The sequence below is a fragment of the Diceros bicornis genome, chromosome 1 (assembly GCF_020826845.1).
Source record: "Diceros bicornis minor isolate mBicDic1 chromosome 1, mDicBic1.mat.cur, whole genome shotgun sequence".
In the NCBI taxonomy this organism is placed as follows: Eukaryota; Metazoa; Chordata; class Mammalia; order Perissodactyla; family Rhinocerotidae; genus Diceros; species Diceros bicornis.
In genome coordinates this window covers 47,841,719-47,855,571 of record NC_080740.1, presented here as the reverse complement: position 1 = coordinate 47,855,571, position 13,853 = coordinate 47,841,719, and the positions used below count along the sequence as shown (strand labels likewise).

General features: G+C 39.5%; 1 protein-coding gene across 1 annotated transcript in view; it reads right to left on the bottom strand.

Annotated features, from left to right (window-relative positions):
* The window catches only part of CCDC192 (coiled-coil domain containing 192), a gene marked incomplete at its 5' end in the record, with an annotated part of 152,761 nt that overhangs the window by 115,993 nt on the left and 22,915 nt on the right, over positions 1-13,853 (bottom strand). The gene's annotated exons all lie outside the window — the stretch shown is intronic.

Below are 13,853 nucleotides of genomic sequence, written 5' to 3'. Positions count from 1 at the left end.
AGGAAAAAATCCATTTGCTAGGAAGTCATCCTGAAGTCTAAGTTCTTATCCTAAGATCCATGGCCAAAAGGCAAAGTAAACACCCCAGGCAATACACTTTTGGAGAAGTCATGGAACTATGCTCAAAATATTACCAAGTCTCTCTCCAACTAAACTTTGAACTATTCCAATGTACTAAAAACTGCATATTTATGAGTATTTAACATGCTAGTTGTTCAGGCTGAAATCTACCTCAATCTTAGGGTTCCATCCAGTGTAACTTTTGTCTACAATGATGACTAGCTGAACACTGCAGCCTTTAAAGGGTTACTGTAATAAAGCTCTTTAATTACTTTGGTTACCTCATAAGCTCTATCTCTGGGGATGAGTGTGTTTCAGGCGTGAAAGAGTGTTGAGGGGGAAACATTCCCATGAGCCCAAACTGGACATAACTTGTTTTTAATGCTTCATGTAAACATCTAGCTGTATTCTCATTAGCAATTCCACAAAGCAGAATAATGCCTCCTATTCTCATTTCTGCCTATTCCTTCCTCTGAATTTCCAGTCTGACTGTCTGCATTGTTCCTGCTCCCACTCCTGCCCTGGTGTGCTCTGCATTCTCCCCTATGCTGCCAGCAGCCTCCCTCTTTGATCACCAAGCCTCCTCCTCCCGCTCCCTCTCTTAATCCTTCCCCTTAACTGGTTCTACCGTGAGGACAGACAATAACAATTCACCACCAAGGCTCCCTGCACCCATTAAGCCTGAAGGATAAGAGACTGGCTTGTTAGGATCAGCAAAAATAGCTGAAGAATGAACAATTAATAACTCTTTCTTTTGGTTTTGCATTCCTTAGCCTCTTACTGGAATCTTGTGACTTACTTGTACCCTTTCTATGAGAAGCTCAGGTCCTCCTTAGTTCCTGCAACAGTACATTGCCATAAATTTTTAATGAAAAAAGTTTAAAAGGTGTGGAGTTATTAGTTTAGGTTTTCTTTATTTTTAAGATGACTCATACCTAAACCACTTGTCGACTCTCTGAGCTGGTTGTCCTCCTTTGAGAAATCACACCCGTTTAAACACGTCTGTCTAAATCATTTATTTATGTGGTTGCTGATTACTGTTACAGGTTCAGAGGCTATGACAATACCTTTTCATTTATGAAGGCCCAAGAGAACTCTCCTGGACCCCTTCTCTCTCCCTGTAGCCTCCCAGTGGGGTTTATGTCAGCTCTCAATAAGTGGTGCTTAAAACAAAGGGAAGAGATTGGGCAAAAGATAGAATTATTTATATTTGAAACACTACAAATGATAAACGTCTGCACATATGCGGTTACTTAAATTAACATTTAAAATTAGTAACAACTTCCTTTTTTTATTTTTCAAAACAGGAGATTGACATCCTCAATGATTTCTAGGAAACTATATTAAAATTTGCTTGTTTAAAATGCAGATTCTCAACAATTCTGAGGTGCCTCATTTAATTCAATTGAGGGTCCTTCTATCCGAGAGGAATTCCTGACAGTATTTGAGAATGGAAAGGGTAAAACAGAAAAAGGAGGGAGTAATAAAATAGGGACGATTTAAGTCCCATCTTGGGTACTGAAATCAGGAAAGTGAGAATAGCATCAATAAGGTCTCATGGAAAGGTTTGTGCCAGCTGACCCTCCTCTGCCCTCCACTGGCTCTTCTGCTAAAGACACACTAATGTTTCCAGAAATGTGCACCCAAAAATGAATGTCAAAGTAACTTTGGCTAAGTCAGCTGCGTTTCATTTAGCACTACACAGGGGGAATATGCGTCATCAAAACTCCCAGTTGGGATGTTTGTTTATGGGGTCAAGCAAGAACTGGACAGAATCAGATAGGATGACGTTCTCCAGGGGGCTGAGAAAGTAAAGGTTAGGAAGGCAAAGGAGAGGGACAGGAGTGTGGTCAGAATAGCCTCTAAGCATCAAAGATGATCTTTTCCAGATCATTAGACTACTCTTCAGCAGTAGATTTCCATCCTCGTGGCATTGAAAGCTGCCTAACGCAATCACTGTGTTCTTACTCAGGTGAAGGTAAGAAAAAGACCCATGTCAGTTCCTCTGGGCCACCTATGGCTGGGGCAGACGGTCTCCTACACCCTCTCCTCACGCACAGAAAGAAGTATTTATAAGAATTAGTACTTCCTTGGGTTCAATGGGGATGTGTATTTATTGTGAATACAGTGATGTACTTAAGAGTTAGACTCAGTAAAATGGAGTCTGGTGCTGAAAAATATATGCTTTTAAACTGTCAGATAAATGTCAAAGCATATATTGCAAATGATGATCAGGGTAAAGCAGTAACAGCAGCAGAAATTAATGTCAACACGGATGAGGGCTGCATATGTCCCAGGCACTATTTTAAGCCCTTTATCTGCATCATCTCATTTAATCCTCACAATAACACTATTAAGACAGGTTCTATAATTATCCCATTTTACATATAATCATGCTACTGAATTTTCAGAGCATTGTCTTACCAAAAATGCTGTTCAAGCTTAGCACTGAACAAGCCATAGGAGTGTCTGCTGTGTCTTTGTTGTTGTTTTATTTTTTGTTTTGTTTTATTAGTTAGCAAGCATTTATATAAGATTTACTGTGTGGCAGGTAAAATCAGTAAAATCTTACTGATCTAAGAATTTTATATTAACTCATTTAATCCTCATGACAACTCTGTGAGCTAGATACATTTATTATCCACATTTTGCAGTTGTGGGAGTTGAGCGTCCGGGAGATGAAGCAACCTACCCAAGGTCACACAACTAGTAAGCTAGGAGAGCGGGGCTGTACCCCAGCAGTGTGTCTTGAATGTTTAGGGGGAAAAATGTCTTATACAAGCAGCTAATGCTCAAGCATTTCTTAAATATTTAGTCAACTTACCCAGTTTCCTGGGGTAGGGAGGGGTGTGTGTGGTATGTGTGGGTAGTGTGAAGCAGAGGTTGAGGAGGGGAAGGACAGGCGTTTATACTGCCTCTCTTTTCTTCTCAGACCTTGACAATGACTCTATCAGACCTCATGATTACTGGTGTAAGAGCCCACATTTCCTCTTACGGATGTTAACACCTGGTAAACCTAGTAATGATAATAGACTGATCACTGGGGATTAGAAGCTATCAAGCATGTGAATGAATAGTCAAAATCAATTTCAAAGCTCATACTAAAGTTAGCAGTTCAGATTTTATTTTAATCGTTTCAATATTTCCTCACATTTAGCAACAAAACAAACTACAAAATACACTACGTTTCTGCTCAGCTATCTAAGCATACATTTCTCACAACTCTTTACAAAATCCCTTATGTTTCAAATAAATCCAACCTGGAAACATCAATTTCATGAAGAGGAATCTCCAACACTGACACCAACCCTGACTCCAGTGCAAGGAGAGGAAATTAACATTTGCTGATGGAGTTTTGAGCATCTGGAAAGCCTTTTGATGAGAGGCCTGGTCTCATTAATAAAAGAACCTAATAATACCTCAAGTAGTGAGGAGATGGAATCTGGTGTTTTGAGAAGGAAATGAAAGTAAACAAACCTAAGGGGAGGAAGTTAGTTCATCCAAAACAGAGAGAATAAAGTATTGGGGGTCCTTCAGATGGCAGAAAATATGTTCCCTTCTACCCAGCTTCTTCGGGTAATACAGCCTCAGACAGGCAGGTGTGTCAAAGTAGGCTGGACACCAAGTGCTATATATAGACCAGGAGCTTCCACAAATCTGTTAAAACTCAGCACTGAACAAAAGGAGCCACAGGTCTTTGAATGGGCCCATAGGCATGGGCATGGAGCAGAGGGAATGGCAGCCACAATTGACTAGAAAATAATGCCCCCCAACTTTTGGATAGCAAAATCCGTGGGGTACCTGTGTAAACCCCAAGGAGGAGAGAGGACCACTCTTCCTACCAAATGACTGAGACCAAATTTCCTGCTAAAAATGACAAAAGGGGCCTGAGTCAAATTTTATTTTATTTTTTTACAAAAAGAAGAATGTGACATTTTTGTCCATTGAATATCATGGAGCAAGACATGGAAGGATATTGTACATTCTCTCTCATACCTTTTGATTGTCTGGTATTTATTGAATAAATTTTAATATCAAGTTTTACTTGGTTCAATAATAATAATAAACCAATTTCTAATGTCCTTTACTCTGGAGTCAAATTGTGAATACTTGTAGATAAGATGAATGACTTAAACATTGGTGTGGCAGAATCAGATAGCCACTCATCAAAATCCATGCTCCCCTCTTCTCCTTGGGTGCACAGCTAGGCTACCTTCCAGGCTTTCTTCACAATTAATGTGGCCTCATGACTGAGTTCTAGCCAACAGAACATGAGCAGAAGTGAGGTGCACCACTTCCAGATCTAGCCCATTATAAACCTCCCAAGCACACACCTCCATAATCTCTTTGCCTCTGGCCAACTGGAATAGACATGTTCCCAAAGTAACCTGGGAATCTACATGTTGAAGGTGACAGAGGCTCCTTCAGTCTTTATCACTGAATGACACAAAATAACAATGAATGAGCAGAGCCTGTCCACCAGTAAGAACACTCACAATAGACTGTTATTTGAATGAGCAAGATATAAATTTCTATTGTGTTAAGTCACTGAAATTCTGGGGTCTATTTGTTACAACAGCTAGCACTATCCTTACTAACAAAATTAGAGTGGCTGAAACAACAATCACAATAACAAACTCCTGTTACCTACAAGCACCACACATTTATGTTCTTTGTAAAGAACGTCTTTCAAAGTGTAGATAAGATGTAAGACAATAGCAGTCTGAATTCAAAATCCTGGGTAAAGTTCATATTTAGACTACCTATAAATATGTTTGTTTGCTACACAGAGCATTCTATTTTATTTGAATTAGTTGCCAGCATTTAGAAATGAGGAGATTTCACACAAAATTTAGATTTTAATTTTCTGAAAAATTGGAGAATCTAGCCAACTTGAGCTTTATTCTCCCTTTTATGTAAGTCATATACTCTCCAGACCCACCTGACTTGTTCTGGCCATCCTCCCTCCTTACTTGGCCTTTGAATGCAGTTGAATTTGCCTGCTGGATTATCATAAATAGCTGGGGATTAAAAAAATCTGCAATACCAACTAAACCATAATTACCACGAGGAAAGATTACTTTAACTATTTACATGTTATGACCTTGGCTTCTTTTTGTTGGAAATTACAGAAACAGCCATATAAAATCCATTACTGCTTTTGCTGATCTGATATTTTTGGTGGGTTTTTTTCCTCCCACTATATCTCTCAATATTCCCTATATGAAATCCAGCATAAAATCTCACTTCAGAATTAACTTGTTAGAAAATAATTAGTAACATCCCCTCCCCCTAATTTGATAAGAACTATTTATCTGATCATTTTCCCCATTTTACTTTTGGCTGTTAGGAAGATCAAAGCTATATTTCTGTTTCAACTATACTCTATGGGAAGTTATGAATTAAACATGCATATTCTATTTTTTCTCCTTTTATTGCTACTTTATTTCAATATATGTGTTCTCAATTAAGGTTATGTACTTTTAAAAATTCAACTATTTCATACGTCCATTTATTATAGGCCACTTCAAATTCGTTGTGAAATTAGAGTATAAATAAATATGGTTAAATTAAATATTATAGTTAATGTTTAATAAAGGTATAAAATTATATCAAGAGAACAGATAAAGTTTAATATTCATAAAATACCAGGCTATATCTATTTAAGGTATAAATTTTTATTTGATTTTGTTTCTTCCTTTCTGAAAATAGGATAAAATTATAAATAAATAATTTCTTGGTATTTTTTCTGCGTGATTTGCTATTAACTAGAGGGACATGCTTAATTTGTTGTTGTTTTATTTTTTAAAATTAGCGTTAAATAGCAGCTAGCACATACACTTGGATACATTCTCTCATTTACTTGTGTATTCACTCAACAAGGCATCTATTAAACGCCTACTTTGTGTCAAGAGCTATGTGTGAATAAAGCCAAGTCCCAGAACATGAGAACTCAACTAATGGAGTAAAATAAAGGCTAAAGGGAAATCCGTAGAATATTCACTAGAGGAAGGGAGAGTTTCTGCCTCAAGAGTCAGGAGAGGCTTGCCACCTGGCGGGACATGTGCACAAGGTGTTGAAAGGCATGTAGGGGGTGAAGTAGGGATAAGGGCCCACCTTGCAGAGGGATGGAGGCCTGAACCAAGAGGAATCCTTAGTGAATCCCGAATCCCCAAATCAGTGCTATCGTTCAGTGTCAACTGGTGGTAGGAGATGGGGGACAATATCAGGACAAGAAATTGTCAAAGGAAAAGTAGTAGGGACCTGGTCAAGGTCCTTACTTGCCATGACAGTTCTTTACTCTCTTACAGTCAATGAGCAGCCACTGAGAGATTTAGGTAAGAGACTTACATACCTGAATCTATAGTCCGTGGAACCAACTCTCTAAGAACTGCTCAGGGCCTTTATGGAATCAGTCTGATTACTGCCGTTATGATTCATTGATTTAATTTTGTATTGACACATTTCAGAAAGAATTTAGCATAGCTTGAAAAGGTAAATATATTGAGTTAGAAGCCACTAAAATAAGAACTTGAAAGATATGGCAAAGGGAATTTAAGGGTAGGGAAGCAATTGGGAAGGTTGGTTCACACAATTCATGCCCTGACATCCTACATGATCACTTGTTGGAGGTGAGGCACAGAGAACTCGGCACTAGCCTTCCTGGTAGTCAAAATAACCTCTTATAGAAACACAGAGTGAAAGCAAGCCCAGTGCTCAGTGGAAGTGCCAATATTCCTGGTGCAGAAAGGTATACTCTACAACATAATAATAAATGTCCTCAATAAAAAGCTGACAGGAAACACAGTAATAAGCTTAATAGGATACTTTCTTATAAAATCTTCCCAAACTAAATCATTAGCCTCATGCCAAACCACCTGCCCTACATTCAATAAAAGCAATTCTAGGGCAACTTAATGCAGTCTAGGAATGTGGCTCTCTGCTGACCTCACTAAATTCAGGAAGGATTTTAGGGTATCTATCTGAAAGAAAAGGTGGACTATATTTCAGGCACTCCTCTGTGATATGCTTCCTTTCATCCAAGGTTTTTAAAGCTAACTATTGAGCCCAAGATGACACTACTGGTTAGTCCCTGGAGTGCAGTTAAGCACAGCCCTCTCTGGTAGAAATGGTCAGCTGGACTGGGGCTAGAACTGACATCCATTTTTGGACATTGTGGGGCCTGAAATGATACTTCTTGACTTGAAAGGCGGCCCACCTTCATTCATCCACTTACTTATTGATTGACTCATTCATTCATTCATTCATTCAACAAATACTTATTGAGAACCTGTAGAAGTCCAAGCTTATCAAGTAAGAAACTGAAATAATTGTTTGAAGCAATGCAGAGTTAGCTAATAGTTATTTCTCAAAAAAGTGAAAAGATGACACCATGTGTAAACAAAGATCAGACACATGCAATGGTTCTAGAGTAGCTGGGGTGGCAGGAATTGTCTTGGGTGCTTGTTCAGCTTAAACTTATGAATCATCTATAGAAAATGAAGAAACAGGACTCAGATCTAGTCAGGGAAGGGAAAATGAGCCTCCTGGGGGTCAGCCAGCATCCAGGTTTGCATGGTGTGACTGACCAAACTCGGCCCTGGGTCTCTGCCCCCCAATCTGCCTTCCCAATCCTCCACCTAGGATTAGTGGCTCCCACAGCAATTTATTGTGTCTTGTGTTTTTTAGGCCAAAAAAAAGATAATAAGTTTAGTTAAATAAGATCCTGGTAGAGCTCAAAAGTTTTATTTTGAATATTGCCTCATCAATGTGCTAGAGATTAGGTATTTAACCATGTCCTACTAGGCAGCATCTGTTTAATGGCCCACAGTTCAGCGAGTACTGACTCTAGGTTATGAGCAACCTGCTGGTGTGAAGTGAGAGCTCAGACGCTCTCCCTTTCCAAGCTCATGGAGAAGTTTGGCGGCAATACTGACCAATGGGATTTGAAAGCCTCTGTTGTTGTTCCATGAATTTTAGCCTATCCAAATAAAGCATGTAGAACATGAGCCACAGAATAACCACATAAGAGTTAAAATGAAGGGTCAAATAGTCATCTAGTCCAGGAAATACAACCAAAGAAGGTGGGATACAGAGAGGGGTTAACTATAATGTAATCAATTCATGCAATAAAAAGATTTCTGAGATTTATCCCACATGCAGCCATTTAGTACCATCGGGTTCTGTTCATAAATAATCATTGAGGAATTTTCCATTTAGATTAACATGTCAGGCTCTAAAAGAATGGCCCACATGGAAAGAATTTTCCCATTCGTCATTGGCTCCAGGTAGGGCTCTATTAGATCCTCCCACCAAAGTCTCCCAGGCTGATTAACTCTATCATGAGATCTGTAGATTACAATAAAGTTAAAGGATCATAAAAATTAATTTATTGACGCAAACAGCATGTGTGTTGACATACATATTTGGCAAAAATTCTGAACTAAAAGTGAAATCAAGCTTATGAAATAGGGGCCCTTGAGTCAGAATATCTACATCTGAGTCTTTGCTTTGCTACATACTAGCTGTTTGCTTTGAGCAGAGTTCTTACTGTCTTACTGTCACTTTCTTCATCTGATAGAGGAGGAGTAATACCTGCCTCACAGGACTTTTGTGAAAAATAAATGACATAATGTGGGTGGGAGCATTTAGGAAACTGTAAATTTTATATGACTCTAATGTGTTATTAATTACTGTCACTTTACCTTAGAATTAGTCACGACAAGCTTCAGGAATGAAGTGATACTTCTAGAGCGCATGGAAGTGTGGGACTGAGAGAGGAAAGAGCAGGAAGATCATTCTCGTTTTGCTCATCAGTAGAACAAACACATCTCGTTGGCTCTGATCCCAGCTTGTTGTACTAAGAATCAGGCCTGGGGATGTTTTCCAGAGGCAGGAGCATGAGGACAGAGAGGCTGGCCTCCAAGAGCGAGATGATGGTCAAGGGTAATGATTCTGGTGAGAACAGAGGGTCTAGGCTGAAAGTGGTAGGGATTTTATCAGACAGTGCAGTGCTTCTCAGACATTAGCCATCATCAAAATGACCTGGAGGACTTTAAAAACACATATTGCTGGATCCTACTCCCAGAGTTTCTGATTCAGGAGGTATGAGATCAGGCCTCAATATTTGCATTTCAAACAAGCCCCAGGTGACCCTAATACTTCTGGTCCAGGGGCCACACTTTGAGAACTACTTGGATAGTATAAAAATTACAGATTTCAGCTGTAAACAACCGAATCTGACTCTGATAAGCTTAAAGAAAAAGGGAATTTTCTTCAAGCTAATTAGGGTTATTGGGTGGTTCCTAAAATGGACAGGAATCAGATTCAGAAATAGAAGGGAACTAGAGCAGTTCTGGTCCTGGCAGCATAAGATGCCATGATGCTTGGGCATCACTGGTAGGGTATATTAGTTCCAAATGTTTTTCCTCTCTTGCCTCACCTGAATTAATATTCAGAGTCCATTTGGCTTAGGGCAAATGCTCACTCCCCACCTAGTAGCTGATAGGGTACTTTGAATTATAGGCCCTCCAAGACTGTGCATGATGGGAAAGAAGCAATTAAAAAAGATATCAAGATACTGTTGCCAAAGATGTGATAATGGATGCTTAGGCAGCCAAAAAAATGGCAACAACAACAAAAACAGCCCATGTCCTCTATCACAGTAGGAAAAGGAGGGCCTGGAATTCTAGGGCAGATGAGTCTGCACTTGATCTAACTTGGGGGCTCTTACAGATTCTTAGAAAGTAAAATGGCAGTTAGTAGCCTCTTTAGAGAAGGAAAGGAAAAAGTTAAACCAACTCTTTGGGAAAACTTTGTCATGGGTACCCACAGTGGCCCCTTCATGCCATATGTTTCGGACCCTGAGCTGCAAGACCATTGCTTCCAGGTGCAAGTATGTCCTCAGGAACCGTAGGTCAGGAGACTCTGATGTCACAGACATACTCGTCTATCCTACAGCTTGAAGCACACTGTACAATTCATTGGAAGAGTTCCTTCTTCTGGATATTTTTAACTTATTAGTTTATTATAAAATATTTCAAGCATACAGGACAGCATAGAGAATAACGTAACACTTGAGTGTCTACCGTCTAGTTACCCAGATTTCTCTTTTTGAAATAATCCCATTGAATATTAGAGAACTTTTGGCCCTGGTCAGGTCTTGGGGGTAGCCAGACCAAGAGATGGGCTGGCCATCGGGATGGAGGTGAGGAGAGGAGATAAACCTCTGGACTACTGCAGATAATCAGATCATCAATGATGGAATGACAGGGCTAAGTACTCATTCCACCCCCTGCCCACAAATACTAAAAATAGGCAAGCTATGCATTCAACAATTTGGAAAGTTTTAATTTTAAAAGGATTTTTTTCCTTAAGATACCTAGTTCTGACTCAAATTGCCCTAACATGAACAATTATGTTGAGTGAATATAAACATTCACTTCAAATATTCATTTAATCCCATGTAGGTCTCTAAGCAGATAAGTAATTTTGTGGAAAGGAGTGATAAAAATGCCCAGGGCAGGTTAGCCCTGTGGGTGGCTCAGAGTAGACACCCACATGTGCTTTGGGAAACAACTCGGTAATCTTTTAAAAGTATAAGCTGTGACTAGGCAAAGTTAATGGGATGAGATTTTAATCTTCAAAATATTAACAATGACAACTCAGTCTGAAATGTTTAGGCCTGCATCTTCTCTCCATTTCATAGTCATCAATTTAATTATACAATAATGTAATTTAACTATTGGGTTCTAGACGAGTGAACTCTGAATAAAAGGAAGCCAAGATGCTAGGTTGTTAATTTTCATGTTAAGACCATTGTTTCCTTTAGATGTTCTTCTTACTTCTTTTGAAATAGGAGTTTCCCACAATGGTATTTTATTTCTCTGCTATTTTTTCCTTCTATTTCCATTCTAAGAGATCATTACCTTTTGTCCCTTCCATATTAACACCTTGAAAGTATCCATTTCAGATTAAAGTAATGCCTTATGTAACTGGCATTTTTAAGGCATAAAATTTCATAAAGTAATTTTCTAAAAGAGTTCAAGTGGGCTCCTATAAATACCAAAAGAACTTTGTTTTTAATTTAGCCATTTTAAAAATTCATTTCGATGAAATCTGAACAAGGCATTGAGCCAGACACTGCAAGAGGCATAAAGATAAACAGACTTGCTCCCTATTCTCCAGGAGCTCACAGTCTTGGGAAGAGCTATGCCACATCAAATAATTCTATTGTGGGTCACAGTGTGACAAATGACAGAAGAGAGGTGCAGAGAAGTACTATGCAAGTATCAAGGAAGGAGAGATTACTTCTTGTTTGACGGTCAGGGAAAACTTCCTGGAAGTGGCAGCATAACAGAATAGAAGACACGGAAGTGAAATAACTTGTAGAAACAGACTAAGAGCCTGACAACTAACCAAATGGGGGATGGAAGCAGACAGAGGTAGGACTTTAATACTGCTTTGTAGTTGGATCTAGAATAAATTACAGCAGCGTGATATTATTCACTGTGGCTGGGGAATACAAACAGAGGGGCATATTTAAGAGATAGGAATAGAAGATGATAAATTTGACTTTGTATATGCTGAGCCTGGGGTGTCAGCAAGGCAATCAGGTCACATTTAGCAAGCAGAGTGCTTCAGTTTGATGCAACATGGCAGCAGTCTCCAAACTTGTGTGCTTAAAACACCATTCACGGTCAAACACCTTTGAAAATGACATACTATGACCCTTTCTTGGTGATTGATTATATACTGATAAGTCTTGCAGCAAATAAACCCATTTAACTTATCTCCAATGCCCCTCCCATTTTTTTTTTTTTTCAGAATACATATTAACATCATTTGGAATGTTTTCTCCAGGAACAATGTTTTAAGAAATGCTCATTACAGGGGCTGGCCCGGTGGCGCAAGCAATTAAGTTCGGGTGCTCCACTGCGGCGGCCCGGGCTTCACCGGTTCGGATCCCAGGTGCGCACTGACTCACTGCTTGCCAAGCCACGCTGTGGCAGCATCCCATATAAAGTGGAGGAAGATGGGCGTGGATGTTAGCCCAGGGCCAGTCTTCCTCAGCAAAAAAAAGGGGAGGATTGGCAGATGTTAGCACAGGGCTGATCTCCTCACAAATAAAAAAAAAAAAAGAAATGCTCATTACAGCACTAAGGAGTTGTAATCAGGGGATAATTAAGATAGGAAGAACTTGGTGGGGGTGGAGGGGGTTGTTTATTTGCATGGAAGTGAGAGTTGAAGCATTATGAGCTGATGATGAATCACTAAGAGTGAATAGAGAAAGGAGGTTGGAGACAGAACCTTTATAAACACCGTTTGACACCTCAAGTGGCACATGGAGAACATAATTTGGAGAGGCAGCAAATTGTGCTGGCAAAAGCATGGGTTTCAGAACCAACATGTGTGACAAAAGCATGGGTTTCAGAACCAACATGTGTGACAAGTGATCTAATCTCTAAGACTAAGGTTTCTTATCTGAAAAATAATGCCCACCTAGATGGGTTATACTGAGATTTAAAATAGATAATATATGAAGCACCTACCACATAGTAGACAAGTAATTCACTCTCAATAAACACTATTGTTAATATTATTTTCATTTAAATATCCTTGATGAGTTGAAGCAAAACGTTGATGATTACACTGCTATATTAAAATCTGAACATTGAAAAATTACATATGAGAAATCTCAGTCATTGGTATCAGTACCATCAATATCCCAATACAAGGAAGAAATCCCAGTTCAGACAAGCCTAGGACAGGAACAGCATGGTACAAGAATAGAATCCACGAAAGCAAGGCAATGGAAGAAGATACCACAATCCACAAAAGCGAGGTAATGGAAGAAGATACCACAGGAATTTCCCTAAGGCACCTGTGACTATGTTTCTTCATCAGTTTTTCATGAAGGGTTGCTGGAAGCTAATATCAGAACCTTAGTGAATAATCTGCTCTCCTTAAAAAATTCTGAGCTAAAAATCCCCTGGCGTATGGCTGTACGTATCAATCTGGCAGGAGGAGACATCCTCTGACAATAGTCATTATCTGGCACCCTCAGGGGCAGGCCAGGGGAGACAGAATACTGGGCTAATGAGATATACCTGTGTCTGAATATGTCCCAAATGCAGGCCTTAGTCATTTTCAGTATTGGTCAATTGAGCATTCAATGCCCAAAAAAGATTCTGAATTTAGAGTTTAAAGCGCTGCTGACTGCCGCAGCAGATTAGCTTTTCTCTACCCCAGGACAAAAATGGGGCAATTACCATGATTTTATCCAGACAGCTCATTTCAAACCCCAAAGGGATGGTGACCAGAATTTATTATTTTGCAGAGTCTTTTCTGCACAACTTCTGGACTGCAACCTCTCGGGTCTCAGATTCATCCGAGGAGTCTGTTGTTGTTCAGATTGGCCACTTAACATGACTGTCCAGTGTTCTTAATAAAGATGTCATCCCACAGCACCCAGGATGTAGACGGAGGAGATCACTAAAAGAATGGTGAGCAAGTCTTTGAGGAAATGCTTATGGCATCAGGGTTGTTCCGAGCTTTGGGAAGGGGCAGTTGGCAGGGCAACGACTGGTTTATGCGCCTGAATGCACAAAGGTATTGAGGCAGGAGATGCTCATTAGTTGTTCTCTGAGCCAAGATAAGCTAATGTATAAATTAAATTTACCCCAGAAATTCAAGGGAGTACTTGCAGCAGAAATGGACAATTCTGTATCTGATTTGTTTATGTGGTCACTTGCCTAAAACTCACAAGACTGGGGCAGAATGAATATATATAA